This window comes from Anguilla rostrata, chromosome 8 (assembly GCF_018555375.3).
Source record: "Anguilla rostrata isolate EN2019 chromosome 8, ASM1855537v3, whole genome shotgun sequence".
Lineage (NCBI taxonomy): Eukaryota > Metazoa > Chordata > Actinopteri > Anguilliformes > Anguillidae > Anguilla > Anguilla rostrata.
Window position 1 is genome coordinate 50,678,187 of NC_057940.1, and position 13,223 is coordinate 50,691,409.

The 13,223-nt window shown below is 38.1% G+C and overlaps 1 long non-coding RNA gene across 1 annotated transcript; it reads left to right on the top strand.

Annotated features, from left to right (window-relative positions):
- The first annotated feature begins 857 nt into the window (after positions 1–857).
- LOC135261891 (uncharacterized) lies at positions 858–6,568 on the top strand. The gene is made up of 3 exons (XR_010332052.1): positions 858–982; positions 5,753–5,940; positions 6,209–6,568. It is a non-coding gene; the product is annotated as an uncharacterized LOC135261891 (long non-coding RNA).
- Positions 6,569–13,223: the final 6,655 nt, after the last annotated feature.

The window sequence follows — 13,223 nt, forward strand, 5'->3', positions numbered from 1 at the left end:
ATAGCGAATTTGTGGGTTTCCAAAGATACTGATACTGATACAGATATGTTAAAAAACTCTCCTTGTTTTATCATAATCCAAGTCATTGATTACACATGAAAAACTAAATATTGGTAATTTATGCAGCCACGGGAATATGGGAGACAAATTAATTTGTTGCTTTTTTGAATGAATCTCAGAATCACTTGACAAAAGCAACACAGCTGACTGAGGGGTCTGAAAGCTAAAGATTTGTGACTGGATGTTGTTTCTGTACAGATTGGACCATGTAGTCTAATTCCAGCTCCATCTGCTTTATCACTAAGAACTACCTAAAAACAGTAATTACACCCTGATTTTAAACTTTTTACATTACATTTTTCACCTCACTCACATATAAAGAATGATTAATTTATCATTTATTTGCATATAACTCATTTTCACAAAAATGAAACTCAGACTCCTCTAATTCTCATTTTATGAAATACAGATCCTCATAGGTGTCACCATGCAATACCCCACTCCTTAATTACCTCATCTTCTTTCATGTGTTATATTCTCATTTCTTTTTGGCATGCACAGTCTCTGTTCATCTGAATGACCAAACCTGCAGATTGGCATTATTGATTCACATGGTTGTGTGGGGTGTGTGCCAGGAGATCCGGATTGTTATACTTGTCACGAAACAAAACTACACTCCTTTATTATGTTATGTTCTTCTATCTGTTTACCTTTGTTTTCTAATTCTTTCACTATGTGTTTGCACTGGGTGTAGGTCTGAATTAAACCAACAGATCTGCATTATGGTGCCAAATGGTTTTATGACGTGTCTGATGTACAAAACAAATACAAAACAGTATAAAACAAAACAGCATCAGCCAATTACGCAGTGTTTTTGACCAAACCGAGGAGGTAAAGCACTGAGTTTTCACCTGGGTAGCCTACTGAAGAATCTAATATCTGATTGGTGAGAAGAAGCTGCAGGTACAGAGCTGAAGGACCAGTGAGTATTCAAATACAACCTTATTATTCTCTGAAAGTACACATCTGGTTCTGTGGTACAGTGCAGGTTCACACTGATATTTTGTCAATGTCTTCCCTCTTGATAATATTTGTAGAAGACAGAAATGGGGAAAGTAATTGCTTGAAACACTTTAACCCAGTAACATCCCCACAGATGAAAACTGACAATTGAAACAGAAACATTTTGTTGATTATTCTGCAATGTTCAGAACAGAAGTCTTATTTCACATCTTTGTTCATTTTTGTTAGTTGTATGTTTAGTCAAAAATTCTCAGTGCAACTGAGAATTTGATGAAAAAGGGAAGATTTTTTACAATTATGATTTCAAAAATCAAAAAAAGATACCCAAAAGATAATCCTTTTTTATTCCAGTTTTGCTTTATTTTACCTTTTGAAAAGTAGATTTTTTGTAATGCTTTAAAAACAAAAATTAAATCATTGGTCTAGAACTCCATTACATTAAGTTACCGCAAGGGATTGTTACATCAGCATTAGAATGTTCATTCATCAATATGTTTGGACTACAGTAATTACAAAATACATAAAATGAGAAATAATAAAAGCAAAAATTCAATTTCCAAGCAGGATTGTGTATACATATATATATATATATATATATATACACATACATAGACAGTGAGCACCATAATTCATTGGACAGCGACACATTTTTTGTTATTTTGGTTCTGTGCTGTAGCACTTTAAGTTTGAAAGGATACAATGACAATGAGGTTGCAGACTGTCAGCTTTAATTTTAATTTAATGTTATGTTTTCCCCTTTAATTTTTATTTTACTTAATTTATACAAGAACTGAGTCTATCAACAGTATAAAACTGCAAAAAAGTACTGCACATATGAAAGCAATACTGTGGGTTTCTGAAAATACTGTACAAATGTATACAGAAATGTAAATTAAAAAAAAAAAAACACTACCTGTTTTTATTATTTCCTAACAAGTCATTGATTACACATGAAAAACTCATCATTTAGATTTTATTCAGCCAAGGGAATATGGGGAACAAATTAATTTGTTACTTATTGGAACGAGTCTCAGAATCCCTTGACAAAAGCAACACAGCTGATTGTGGGGTCTGAAAGCTAAAAGCTATCTTGTGACTGGATTTTGTTTCAATACAAATTGGACTATGTAGTCTAATTCCAACTCAATCTGCTTTATCACTAAGGACTACCTAAAAACAATAATTACACCCTGATTTTAGACTTTTAATATTTTTGAACATCACACACATATAAAGAATTATAAATTCAGCATTTATTTGCATATAACCTATTTTTAGAAATATGAGACTATAATTTTCATGTTATGAAATACAGATCCTCATAGGTGTCACCATGCAAAACCCCACTCCTTAATTACCTCATCTTCCTTTATGTGTTATATTCTCATTCCTCTGGCATGCATAGTCTCTGTTCATCTGAACGACCAAACCTGCAGATTGGCATTATTGAGTCACATGGTTTTGTGAGGTGTGTGTGCCACAAAATGCGGACTCTCATACTTTTCACCAAACAAAACACCACTCCTTTATTATTTTACATTCTTTTGTCTGTTAACCTTTATTTTCTAATTCTTTCACCATGTGTTGTCTCTGTGTGTACATCTGAATTAATCTAGCAGATCTGCATTATTGTGTCAAATGATTTTATGACGTGTGTCTGATGTAATTAAAGCCAAGACTGGGAGGTGCAATTTTTTTTTATAAGATGTTTTCGCAGTACAGTATAAAACAGAACAGCAGCAGCCAATTACGCAGTGTTATACAACCTTATTATTCTCTGAAAGTACACATCTGGTTCTGTGTTCCCTTCTTAATATTTGTAGAAGCCGGAAATGGGGAAAATAATTGCTTACTTTAACGCAGTGACATCCCGCATATGACAATTGAAAATTTTGGTTAGTTGTATTAGTTAAAAATTCTCAGTGCTAGAGAATTTGTTGAAAAAAGGGAAGTTTTTTTCAATCTCAAAAAATAACAATGACCCAACAGAGAATCAGGTTTTTTTTTTGTTGTTATTTTTGCATTACCTTTTGAAGACTAGGTTCTTTGGAATTTTTTTCAAGTTTTAAAGTCAGCTTTCTAGAACTCTATTGCCTTCAGTTATCAGTAGGGATTGTTACATCAGCATTAGAATATTCGGTTAACATTTTTAGCATACGGTGATTACAAAATGAAAAATCATGAAAGCAATAATTCCAACATGATTATATATATACGTATAATATCTGGGAAAAAGTCATATTTCTTCCTGATTTGGCTCTGCACTCCAGAATGTTTGTAATCAGATAATGTACATGTAGTTAAAGTGCATATTCTCAGCCTTTATTTCAGGGTATTTTCACATTCTTTGGTTTCACTGTGTAAAAATTACAGAACTTTTTATATGTAGCCCCCCCTCCCCCCCCCCCCCATTTCAGTGTACCATAATGTTTGAGACATATTAGTGTTAAGCAAATGAAAGTAGTTATTTTTAGTACTTTGTTATCCTTCACATGCAATGACTGCTTAAAGTCCGTGACCTATACACTGTAATAATTGGCCGCAGATTTACAGTAAATTTCTGGCAGCTAGTTGCAGTGATGTTATAGAAAGCTTCATAGCAATTTACTGTTAAACTATTCACAGTAATTTACTGTGACATTAATTTACTGTGACATGCTGTGGCATTTACAGTGCCTTTGGAAAGTATTCAGACCCTTTCACTTTTTTCACATTTTGTTACGTTACAGCCTTATTATAAAATTGATTAAATTCATTTTTATTCTCAGCAATCTGCACAAAATACCCCATAATGACAAACAGAAAACTGGTTTTTAGATTTTTTTTCCAAATTAAAAATAAAAAAACTGAAATATCACATTCACATAAGTATGCAGACATTTTGCCATGGCACTAAAAATTGAGCACAGGTGCATCCTGTTTCCATTGATCATACTTGGGATGTTTCTACAACTCGATTGGAGTCCACCTGTGGTAAATTCAATTGATTGGACATGATTTTGAAAGGCACACAGTTGCCTATATAAGGTCCCACAGTTGACAGTGCATAGTTAGAGCAAAAACCAAGCCATGAACTCAAAGGAATTTGTCCGTAGACCTCCGAGACAGGATTGTGTCAAGGTACAGATCTAGGGAAGGGTACAAAACATTTCTGCAGCATTGAAGGTCTCGAAGAACACAGTGACCTCCATCATTCTTAAATGGAAGACGTTTGGAACCACCAGAACTCTTCCTAGAGCTGTCCGCCCGGCCAAACTGAGAAATCGGAGGAGAAGGGCCTTGGTTAGGGAGGTCACCAAGAACCCAATGGCCACTCTGACAGAGCTCCAGAGTTCGTCTGTGGAGATGGGAGAAACTTCCAGAAGGACAACCATCTCTGTAGCACTCCACCAATCAGGCCTTTATACTAGAGTGGCCAGACGGAAGCCACTTTTCAGTAATAGACACAGGAAAGCCCATTTGGAGTTTGTCAAAATGCAACTAAGTACTCTCAGACCATAAGAAACAAGATTCTCTGGCCAGATGAAACCAAGATTGAGCTCTTTGGCCTCGATGCCAAGCGTTCCAGAGTTTTGGTGCCACAATGCTTGTAGTATCTACTGCATATCTGGTAGCAGCACGGTGGTTTGAGCCTCATCTGATATCTTGGACCCTTGATGAGTTAAAGCCATTTAGCCAACAAATGTGTTCCATACTGTATCAGCGTAATTTACAGCTGAATCTAGTCCCACCCCCCAATTCAGATAGAGATCCATTCACATGCAAAGAGCTTTTGTATCGCTTGTAGGACAACCTGCCAATAAGATATCCAGACTCTGATGATGTTGATAGGTCACAGACATCAGACATCAGGAAGTCAAAACATGACTCTTTTATTTCACGTTATGCTAATTTGTCTAAAACACTGAAATGGGAGACTACGTATAAAAAGTGCTGTAATTACTACATGGTGCAACCAAAATGAATAATACCCTTTAATAAAAGCTCTGAGTCAGCACTTCGGCCACGTGTGAATTCTTTGATTACAAACAGACAAAATAAAATATTACATCAGAAAAAAGCACAAAAATGCAGGTGGTTTTACTGTTGTGGCTGATCGGTGGTATACAGTTCATACAGTAACATTTTGGACCATTCATAACAGTCACACATACTACAGAAAAGCATTGCACTAATTGCTAACTACTAAATTTACTTACACATTGTATAATGTACTTTCTCATATTAATTTTCTTGACTTCATGTATGCTTATTTATTATTATTTACATTACACACATACAGTCATATAAGTCATTCTTATATCAACTCAACAGTATACCATAAAAATGCAAGCTTGCCATACATGTGCACTTCAAAGTACCAAGACTTATTTCTACTTGTAGTTGTAGGCTACTATTAGTACTTCATTGATAACCACAAATGAATTATGCTTCCACATGTCTTTCTACAACCACCATGCAAAAATAGCTTGTTAGTTTTAAGCCCTAGACTTTCTCATTCTCTTCTCATCTACAATACAACCGCTTCACTAAAAATCTCCTTAACTAATTAAACTTTCTTGGGCAGATTTCCTACTATACTGGAACAAGTTACATCAACATGTTACTTTAATCTATTACAACTGTACTGCCAACATCTCCATACAGACCCTCTTCAATTTCTTATAACAGCTACCATATCATCACAATGAACTTATTCTGTTTCTCTCTTATCACTTTGTCTTCTCAGATGGAACCCCCAACCAGAATGCAATGCCCGGTGCTGTATGGATACATCCACAATGTATCGCCCATTACAAGGAGCTGGAAAGACAAAAAATACTTCACTGCCATTTTGCAAGAAGAAACACAACGACGCAATATTATTGGCTTCGGCGACAGGTGGTATGCCACTTTTCAAAACTCCAGTAGCCAAAGGTGAGTTCTATACTTCATTCTTCAATAAGTACATTCACAATTACCTACAATTTCTCCCTACTGTAACCTGTTTAATTTCAAAAATACCATTCCTCCTTCCTCATTTTTGCATTTTCTCTTCAGATCATCATGCCACTACTAACAACCTCTTCACTGCTGCCTGTACTAACACAACTCTTTCAAGAAAGAATTCCTAACAGAAACCACTATCCTTTTCACATTATACATTATCTCTTTCAAAACTGACACAGTTCCTTTGCCTTCACAGAAAACCTGTCAGAATCACCAATTCAAAAATCGAGCCATCCAGACAGAATCCCTCTGAGCTAGTCACCTTAATATCTGAACACACCAAAGTGGACATCATCCCAAGCTTGCCCTTCGACCATGATCCCACTGTTACTGCTACCCAAACCACTTAGGCAGAGATCCTTGCAAGGCCTTCTGTCCAGCGCCAGGTAAACCCTCAATACAACATACATTACATCAATATCATAACAGCCTATAATGCCTGCTTTCATATCAACTGTTACAATAGTACAACTTTATTTTATCATACATAATTACATATATAACAATTACCCCTTTGCGTTATCATATATAATACCTAAACGCATTGCAAACTATTGTTATTACATTTTCCTAGTTTTACATTCGTTATACCACATGGAAAGTGTAGCTATTTTTATCAATATTTCACACAGATCTACAAACCTTTTCACTCAGCCATAAAGCTCACTTGGCATCCTCTTGATTATGCACTATCCTGTTTACTGTTATTACCTCTTCACTTCACAATAAAAGTACCATGTTTATAGATGTGCCACCCTGACAGTTGAGAACATACAAATTGCTGGACAGAAGTTTTTCAGTTATCTCAACAGCTTCAAAAATATTGCTCTTTGTAAAACTGGATTTATTTGAAAACTTTCAAACATAAAATCAAATCCAAATATACTTAAAGGGAAGATTGTTTGGGTGAAAATGTCAGAGTGACTTATATTCTATATGTATGTGTGTATATTTACTAATATTAACTAATACAATAACTCACATCCTGTACTTTATATGGGAGGGGGCCTGGACTGGAGAGGGAGTTCTGCCCAAGCTTACTCTCGAAAAAAATAAATCTGACCTTCTTGACCTTATTTGGGTGTCCAGTAAAATGTAATGAGTGGTGATTTGCTAATACTGTAACAATATACAATAATTAAAGATGAGGCCGGTCGAGCCATTTTAAATGAGTGAGACCTGACATGTTAACCTTTTATTGATTGTAAAGCCTATATTCATTATATTCATATGTGTTAAAAGGGAAATGTTGGAGTTAAAATGTTACATTTTATATATGTGTGTATTTTTCTTAACATAATTAATTAATATTAATCAATATAATCCATTGTTCCTAATTACTAATATTGTAGTTCAGATGGGAGGGGAAGCAGTAAATCTGACCTTCTTGACCTTATTTGGGTGTCCAGTATAATCTAATGAGTGGTGATTTGCTAATGCTGTAACTATATACAATAATTAAAGATGAGGCCGGTCGAGCCATCTTAAGACCAGCATATATAATGAATGATGATTGGCTGAGCTGAATGCAAACACAGAATGATGTAACATGACTGTTATAAATGCCCAGAGGGACTGTCCCTCTGTGGAATTTGGACATCTTTGTTGTGTGAACTGATTCCCCTTCTACCAAATAAAGAATACTAATTATTTACAGTTCCTGCCTCAAACCTTTTTCTCCCAACTCCTGGAGTCTTACAAAAAACAATACTGAAGAGAATGAATTGTGCAAAAAATTATTTGTCTGATTCCTTTATTATTATTTATTATTATTTGGCTTAAATTTCTGTACAGATTAATTAAAAAAGAGATGGTATAAAAAACTCACAAATTCATGAAGTGATACTTAAAAAAAACTCTAGTCATTTTTATAATTTCCTAACAAGTCATTGATTACACATGAAAAAATCATCATTGGGAACATACACAGTGGAGGGAATATGGGAGACAAATTGATTTTGTTGTTAATGAATGAATCTCAGAATTGATTACTTCTGCATACTCACACTGCTTATTCAACACCCGTCATACCCACTCCCATGACCTGGTTCCCCCACTTAGCCACCACTTCTGGATGAGAGATAGAAACCAACTGTTAGTTCTGTTCTGTCTTACTTCAAAATTATAGTGCCAAATATAATAATGATATGCATTTCAATAATAATATATTTCTTAATCCCCCCCACCATTTGTGTATTGTGTAATATGCAGGAGGGTCAATGGCAGATACTTCTTTATAGACACACTGTGTGTGTGTATATATATATATACACACACATATACATATTCAAATATAAAGCTCACATGGACATTGAATATTGGTCTGTAATGCTACTATTAAATACTGCTGCAGCACGATCTAGAGGCCAGTACTGAACTGCAGGCTGTATTAAGATACAGTGTGGAAGTGTGCACTTCCTGGGTTTTCCACTGGAGGCCTGTGGTCCACAGGAGGGTTCGCAAAGGTACCACCGTGGGTCTGAGATCACACCCTCTACTCCGCCTTTGAGCCTGGGTGGGGGTCCATGGATCAGAAATGGTTAAAAACCCCCAATGTACACAGTGAGCTATCATAATGTTTTCCAGCCAGGCTGGATTTCCCTGCAGACCAAAAGAAAAAGTTAGCAAAAGAATGATATACTCCCCAAAGACTTGAGGATCAGTATTCATGTGTCAACTGGGACATGTGTGCATAGCACTGATGAGTCAAATTCATATGGAGTATGTGACATGTTCTCAAAGACCCCATTTTCACCTGGTCACTTCAAATGACTTTTATCTAGATTGTGTCTGAATAAGACTTAACCACATTACATTTACACTTTGTTGTCAGATGCATCACAGGTTAGCCGGATTGCCATTTTGGGAGTAAAATACAAACCTTAACAACCCACTTCCTGTTTTGCTCTGACTCTCGAAGAACAAAGATGGCAGTCGCTTCCAAAACAGCTTGTGTTATGGCAAGTTTTCTTAAAGTTAAGGAAGGATACCATATTCGATACCTAACATACAACAGAAGACGGCTGATGAGATAGATTAATCCTGCAGCCACATCCTGAACAGGATTATCTCTCCATATCAATAGTCAGCCTAGTTTTGCTTGAAGTCCAACCACACGTGTCCTCCATGCTTGTTGCGATTGTGAAGCTACCTGTGTTCTGTATCAGGGACAGCTGTGTCACGTGACCTTATACTTTGAGATGAGTTTTGGTTCTTAAATGGGTCTTGGAGAGAACTACTGTCTTGAATGCATCTCAGACCACCGCCTTAAGTGGTTTAGGCGATCAAATTTGAATCTGCTCCTAATGCAACTTGAGAGCATTCACACCTGTATTTTGATGTGGATAATCCCAAACTGGATATAATCCAGATGCTCAAGATGCATAAAACGACCGTGTGTAAATGGCACAGAACCAGACATATGTATTACTGTACATGTCCCATGTTCTCCAAGGCTCCACAGCCACAGACATACGTGTTACATGGATGACATGCAGTCCTGTGCTGTTAGGGCATGTTTGGCATCTATACACTTGGACATGTCTTTGTAACAAAGAGGCCAGCTCAAACACATTAAAACACACACCATGTTTATTGATTACGTTCACCTCATTGAAAAGAAGGAACCTGATTGCAAATCTTCACAGAAGACAAATAGTTCTTCACTAAAACGTGACAAGAAAGTGCAAAAAAAAATTTTTTCCCCACACGTATACATGCACTCTTCAAAACCTACTCAGAACGCAATTTTGACGTGACGTGGTTGTACAGTTGGGAATCAAACCAGATAAAAGTAGGTTTGTTCCAGAAGAGAGCATACTGGGTCTTGCAAGCTTGGGAGTTCCTCAGTCACCCGTTAAGATGAACCAAGAGAGGTGTAGATATATAGCAGTAAGTATTGTGGCAGCTGCCCGGAAACAGACAGGGGAGTGGTGATTGAGGGGAGGTACGTGGTGGAGTGCTGGCTCCACCCTCGAGCCTTATCGGGAAGTTCCGGGGCTAACCAGATGCACCTGCATCCCATTTGACCGGCAGATTTAAAAGAAGAACAGCCCTAGCATTCGGTGTGAAGTGCCAAGAGGGGAAAGCACTGGAGAGAGTGAGTGGAAAACGAATTACTTTGGATATACGAATTTGACTGGAACGAACGGACAACCCTGCACGTGGAACGACCCCCTTTTTTTGATTGAGGAACTGGCTTTGGAATACGGACTTTGGATTACGGACTTTGGTTTACGAGAACGGTTCGCGGACTGTTCCCTAACCACCCCCCTTCCCCGAGTTTGTTAATTCCCCTGATAAACTATGGGTACCATTTACCTTGTGTGCTGAACTTTTGTTGCTGATCCTGGGCGGAGTTGAGACCCAACACCCTTGGTCCTGCTACGGTATCTTTGCAGACATATACTCTTGATTGAAGTTTGATTATGATGGATATATGTAGCCTCACAGGACTTGCATTTTCCGTTCAGTTGTACAGTAGCTTGTGATGTCACTGTCTGGAGGCGGGTTCATCCCAGGTCACCAGCTATGACAGTTAGCAAGGCTCATACAGTACAAAACACGAGTCCATCAATGGAGAGTGAGAAGCAAACCCTGGAGTCAGGGATTACCGTTTATTTGGGTTTTTATTCCAGAGGACCTGGGTCTTTGGGTGCAGGCGGGGCTACATTTTTATCCAATTAGCAAGCACCATTCTCCCGAGCGACATATAAAACCAAGTGAATGCAGGGCTGTGTGTGTCAGGCTGTACGCCATGCTCCATAAATCTTGTTCACAACATGTCCTCTTTTTCAGCTCCCTGCTGTCCTACTCAAGACGCTCTGTGAATATCCGGTGCACAGTGTGAGCTGATGTGTGGAGGTTTTCAGTCCGAACTTATTACCCCTGCCAGTGAGGTTGCAAACCCTTCTCTCTGGCGCCCCCTGTCCACAAAATAAGAGAATGTACAAACAGGAGCAGAGAATGAGCTCAGTACAGGGGCTACAATTTCTTTCACAGATTCTCTTATTATAGCCTTTTCTGCCATCTGGTAAAAACCAAGGTACTGCCCTTCATCCATTGAAAGCTATGCATTCCTAGAATCCTTCTGATATGTGTTGACCATTGGAGGAGTCCAACACTGAGGCAGGCCCCAGAAAATCCAGTTATGTAGTGGAATGCACTTCAAAGAATGTCATATTGGATTTGAAATAAGGCAATAGACATGAGATTAAGGTGAAGACTCTCTGCTCTAATTTGAGGACATTTACACCCACATTGGGTGATCTGTGTAGGAATTCAAACCTTTTTATACGTAGTCAAATGCACAGTTGTTTCTTGGCCGACTGCATTGTGGCATTCATTTTGCATTTGGAGTCTGTTGCTGTTGTCTCTCTAAATGAGGACCAAAGAAGTGTCAGTGCCTATAAAGCAGGTCATCATGAAGCTGGAAAATCAGACTAAGTCAATCAGAGACATTCCTCAAAATATTGAGTGTCTCAAAATCAACTGCTTGTTATGAAGCCGGAACGTACTGGTGATCTCACCAAAAGCAAACAACATGGTAGACCATGAAAGACCACTGCAGTGGATGACAGAATACTACTACAGAACTCCTTTTCGTCTGTTGAAGAGATCAAGAACACTCTCCAGCACGTAGGCCTAGATGTTTCAAAGACTATCATAATGGGATGACGACGCAAGTATAACCTCAAAGAGCTTCCTCCCTATGCTTGCATGTTCTCACACGGTTTCCCAGGTTTCCTCTGGGTATTCCCACACACCAAAAAAAAAACAGCCAACTGCTCCCACGAAGCTAGGATGGGTCAAATGCTGAGACACATTTCCCCACAGGGTTCAATAAAGTGCAATTTAACCAACTTCAAACTGACTTTAAACATAAAGACCAGAAAGAGTTAGAGTTAGTTTGCTTAAAAACAAACAGATGAGACAAGTGTTAACTTTTATGAAAGTGATGGAAAGAAAGGAAAGAAGCTGCTCATGATGCAACCCCCCCCCCCCATATGTGAAACAGGGGGGATGAGGGGCTATGTATAAGAAGTGCTGTCATCTCTACATGTTGAAACCCGAATGTAATAAAATATGCTTTAATAAAAGCAGAGAATCTGCGCTTTAACCACATATGAATTGATTACAAATCTAAAATTAAGGAGTACAGAGCCAAATCAAGGAAAAATATGGCTTTGTCCCAAACATCATGGAGATCACTATATATACAGTACAGGGCAAAAGTATTAGGCCTCCTGTGTGTTTACAAAAAAATTAATTTAGGTAGAACAGAAACAGGCTGATTTATTAAATAACAAATCAAAGAACAAACACTTTTTTCAATTCCTACTGACTATAACATTATTATTTTTTTATTTAACCTTTATTTACCCAGGGTAGGTTCACTGAGCACGGATGCTCTTTTGCAGGAACGCCCTGCTGCACACTCATACACATTCACACCTGGGAGCTGCCCAGTACAACCACAATCCTCTATTGTTGGCCACTGAGCGGCTCCACTGGAGGGAGAGAACATTTTGACATTTTCACGCACAACCATCTCTAGGGTTTACGGAGAATGGTCTGAAAAAGAGAAAATATCCAGTGAGCGGCAGTTCTCTGGGCGAAAATGCCTTGTTGATGGCTGAGGTCATAGGAGAATGGCCAGACTGGTTCGAGCTGATAGAAAGGCAACAGTAACTCAAATAACCACTCGTTACAACCGAGGTATGCAGAAGAGCATCTCTGAACGCACACCACGTCAAACCTTGAAGCAGATGGGCTACAGCAGCAGAAGACCACACCGGGTGCCATTCCTGTCACCTAATGAATTGGCCGGTGAGTGTATATATATATATATATAACAGATGGTTTATTACATTTGCACATGCCCAGAAATGTTTGAAATATTCAAAGCAGGCTAGCACCCATTAGTCCATTTCCAGCATCTGTCAATTTCAAACAGTGACTGTGACAGTGACTTTTGAAGGCCGATCTGGCCAGTCTGCTCAGAAGGCTGCAGCTGTTTGTAGATTTCCATGGAGCCAAAACCTGAAATGCCTCCAGTGCTGAATTTATTCATTGATCCTAGATTGGTCACCGATGGTTCATCTGTAATTCAGTTTCCCTTATATAATAGTGTGTACACCGTTATCCTTTGCACACAGTAATGACGATGTGCGATAGATTACCGAGTCTGTTTCAGGACCGTCCAACATGAA